This window comes from Ostrea edulis, chromosome 5, assembly GCF_947568905.1.
Source record: "Ostrea edulis chromosome 5, xbOstEdul1.1, whole genome shotgun sequence".
Classification (NCBI taxonomy): domain Eukaryota; kingdom Metazoa; phylum Mollusca; class Bivalvia; order Ostreida; family Ostreidae; genus Ostrea; species Ostrea edulis.
In genome coordinates this window covers 75,139,689-75,144,285 of record NC_079168.1, presented here as the reverse complement: position 1 = coordinate 75,144,285, position 4,597 = coordinate 75,139,689, and positions in this window count along the sequence as shown.

The window sequence follows — 4,597 nt, the reverse complement described above, 5'->3', positions numbered from 1 at the left end:
AGGTCTCTGTTGGGACTGTAAACACTAGAAAATTTGTCCATAAGTAATGTTACAAAAGGTCTTACTTTGAATAAGGGGTCACCTGTCCACGCGGTACCTGTTGTGCATTGTCCACCAGGTGCAAATTTGACAAAATTGCAAGGAACCGGTCACGACTCATGTAATTTCTAAAGAAAGGGGTGTCCACCACGTCAGAAGTTGACCAATATTGCTGAATGTCACTAACCCCATTGCAATTATCAAAGCCAGAAATGCCCTTATTTCGTCGAACGAAACAGGACTCCATTTTTTCATATGACTGTTTTCTTTCAGTTCTTTGTGGCTTTTCATTTCGGCATATCTGTTTGTCTCGCTGACAAGTTCATGAATAAAATCACTGGTGATAAATAACTTCAGAAAATCCAACTGTGTTGTTAAATTCAACACTGTATTCAGTTTAGATTCCCCAGTGAACGGAGCGATTACAGCATCACTGTCCCGACGTGACCAGCCATTACTGAAGTCGTCAGGAAAATCCTGGTCTGATTCCGGGGGGAAATCTGAAATCGGCAGAGTGGCCAATACGTGCCGATTCTGTAATAAAATATCCTCTGGCCCAAAGCCTTCAAAAACATTGTTGTCATCATCAGTAAAGAAATTGGCGACTGCTTCTTCATCGCTCCAATCGACGTCGGCCATTTTGTTACATTATTTTTAAATAACAATATGCACTTCGGTTTACATCGATCTTCAATGCGATAAAGCCCGAGAAACCCGAAAATAAGCGCTATTTTGACCAATGAGAGCCTTTACAAGCCTTCAATTCGTACTAATCCAGCTTGGGATTCCCCTCTGTTGCATAGCATCAACAGTAAACAAGTACGTCACGGAATCGATTATAGTCGCGTGTAGCAATGGCGCGTCATAAGTGCAAAACGACGAAAGTCGCGTGTAGCAGCCTAAGGGTTAAATCTGTGTACCTTAGATATAGGATCATATCCACCCTGTCCTCTGGCAATTTGATTGTCATTGAGATGTACATGTAGCAATGACATGATCAGAAGGAATTTATTTCTTGGCATTACTTTTCCAAAAAACGGGGTTGAAAGCATCTCATCCTTGTTACTGCAAGTCTTGGTGTTTACTCATTCAGCCCCAGCTTAAGCCCCAGCAGTGTTTTGCGGGGAGTGCCCCAGGCAAATTTTTATCAGATTCCCTGCTGCTGCTGAATGATCAGCAGACAATAGATGAATAGCCACTACTTCATTAATTATGCACATCTGTTTTTGAAATTTTCAGGTTAGAAAGAAGAATAAATTCTGATTCTAATCATATAAAATTTATTATCTTACCATAAAAAGTGTTTGTTCATTTCCCAAAAGAAAACAAAAATAAACAGTTTTCACCAACAAAAATTTTCATATGTCACTGTTTATTGTCCATAAATGTTTGGAAAGTTGTCCAAATGGTAGGGTCTGAAACAGTCTTTACACAAGTTCACATCACATTGTGTACATCCACTTAAAGGTTCCTGTCTAACACCAGATTTAGTACATTGTTTACATCTCCTCTTCTTTGGCATCGTGCTTGTCCAGTGGTGTTCCATTGCCTGTGCTACATTAAACTCAGGTTTGTGTTTCCTTTTAATTGAAAAATTTCCAATTAACTGATGTGCAAGCTTCATCCTAAATTCCATTTGGGTCCTGGTTCGAGCGCGGTTGTTTTTGGTCTTCAGACCATGATTTGGAGACTCGCGCATCAATATATATGCATTTACAATGCATACATCGTATAGGAAAAGGAACAGGTATTTCCACCACTTCAAACTTTTCCTGTCAATGTTATGTGTGGAACTTAATGGATCAGCATGATCCACACCATTCGTGTTTGCATTATACAGCTTCACAGAGTTTGGGCAGGTCACATTCTTCACAGAACCATCCTTCTGCTTCCTCATGACTTCTTGATTGCTCTGGTTCATGTTTGTTGACAGGATGGTCAAATTTCTCTTGTCCCTCCATACACTCACTACAAGGTTTGCCTTTTGTCTCATGATGTGATCACCTTGATTTACAGCTTGATTTTATCAAGATCTTTTGGCATTCCTTTCCTGTTTTGTTTCACTGTTCCACAGGCAACAGTCCTCATGTCCCATAACTTTAGAAACAGATCTGGGGATGTGAAGAAGCTGTCACAATATACATGATGACCTAAGTTCAAAATGGATGTCATCAGATCTAAGACAACTCTTCCACCTAAGTTGGCCTCTGACATTTTTATTCTTTCCAGTATACACTTGGAAATCATTCATGAATTTGTTGTGTGGATCAGCACGAACCCACACTTTTATCCCACGTTTAGTAGCCTTCAGTGGTACATACTGTTTGAAGCCAAGTCTCCCTGAAAAACCAACCATGGCTTCATCAATTGATACTTCTTTATGTGGATTATATTGGGCCTTGAAATTTTCTCGAATCCCTTCCATAATTGTTCTAACGTGAACAAGTTTGTCATGTCCAGGCTGGTTCCTCGGTGGATTTTGTGTTGTGTTGGCAACATGGAAGTATCTTTGAATGTTTTCAAACCTGGTCCTGGTAAATCTCTCTTCAATACATGACAAATGAAATAGTTTGTCTTTAGACCAGTACAAATCTTGTGCAGGTGCAGAAACAATACCATGAACAACCAAGAAATGCACGTCCTCAGGAGTTGTGTCGTACCATTCAGAGTTTGCTTTTGCTCTGATGCAGATTTGCGCATACAAGTTTGTTTCCTCAGAAATTGTAGTATAAAACTCATCAGGAAATAATAAATTCAGGAAGTCTAACTCCTTTTTGTCGGCCTCAAGTATTTGTGTGGGTCCAGGCTGCGGTCCACAGAATGCAGGAATGTTTATATCCCGTATATTGTCTGTCCAACGATTGTAATCTGCCAATACAATCTCGTCATCATCACTACTTTCAGTTTCTGACTCGGAGTCGGATTCCGATTCAATATCGGACACTTCGAGATCTGATCCTTTTTCTAAAGCGTCATCCAAATTAAGTAGATGATAAATGTAGTTGTCTTCTGCATTTTCAACGTCTTTCAATTCAAATCCCTCAAATTCTTCGCTGCTATCGTCTTGTAAAATTTCTAGCAATGCGTCCGCCTTTTTCGATTGATATTTTGAACACATGTACCAAATTCCTTTGTGTATAGCTATTTATATCGTATCTAAATAAAGAACACTTCACACAAAGACATCTTAACATGTCATTCATTGGTTGGCATAATCATGTGTACCCGGATTTTTCTAGTTTCGACCAATCAAAGCTTCTTTCACATACAGGTAAAACGACGAGTATAGTCGTCATCAGCCAGATAGGAGGGGAAAACCAAGACGACTATAGTCGTCACTGGTTAAACAGTGCACTAAAAATAGGACGAGTATACTCGTCAGTGGGGCTGATGACATTTTTGAAGCTCTGTACATTGTCTTTTATGGTGTCTAGCTGCATAGATTTGGCAGACATGTAGGTGCAGACATCCATTATTGTTGTAAGAGAAACAATATTTGTGTTTGGTTTGGGTCCTGAAAGGGCTGGTTCTTGTTTTTGAGGTTTAATTCGAGTCCGTGTCGTAGCTTCCTGTAAATGTTCAATGTTCTTGAACTGCCAAGGACATGCTTTAGTTTCTACACAGGTCCATTACTACTCTGGGGGAAAAGCCTTTCTCTTAATTTCTTTCTTTGCCAGTATACACTTGAAACTTACTAAGGTATCCTGCACTGCTTTCAACAAGAAACCAGGCTTTTACTTTCCACTTGATTGGCTTTGCGGGTAGATACTGTCGGAATGACAATCTGACTTTGATTCGTCAATGGTAGCACTTTCATGTAGGGTATAAATTTCCCCAAACTTTCTATTTAGATAATTTAAAAACCAGCATAGTTCCCAGAGTTTTTAGTCCAAGGGTGTTGGTTGTTCCTCGTTGTTTTGGACATGTAGGTATAATCTCCAGATTTGTTGGAATCTGTCTCTGGATGTAACATCCATTTGTTTTGTCTCAGGTAGCAGTTAGGCTGTGTCTTACCATGCTCAATGAAAACAACAATTACTCACTTCACATTTATTTTCTACTCACCAAATTTTGAAATTATATTCCATATACATTGAACATTTGAAAAATGTAAATATTTTCCTTTAAAAAAAAATATCATACATACTATTTTCAACATTAAAATCCTAAAAGTCACAGAAATTGTCTGAAAGTTTCTCCTAGTCACTTTTAAAATAGCTCTGGACAATTATCCTTGTGAAATTTCTTAAAACAAGATATGCACAAGTTAATATTACATTGTTCACAGCCAGTTTTTGTTTCACGACGAATTCCTGCCTTTGCACATTGTTTGCATGTCCTGCGTTTCTGGAGATCTGCTGGCCAATGAAGCAGTCCTTGGACAGCTCGATCTCCAACGGCCTCACGCTTCCTTTTCCCTTGGAATGCTCCTAAGAGTTGATGAGCAAGGTTTTGACGGAAATCCAACTGGGTTCTTTGTTTTGTCCTGCCTGTCCTGGTTTTCATCTGGTGGTGGGGAGATTCCTTCATCAGGATGAAGCTCGAGCAGATGGAGACA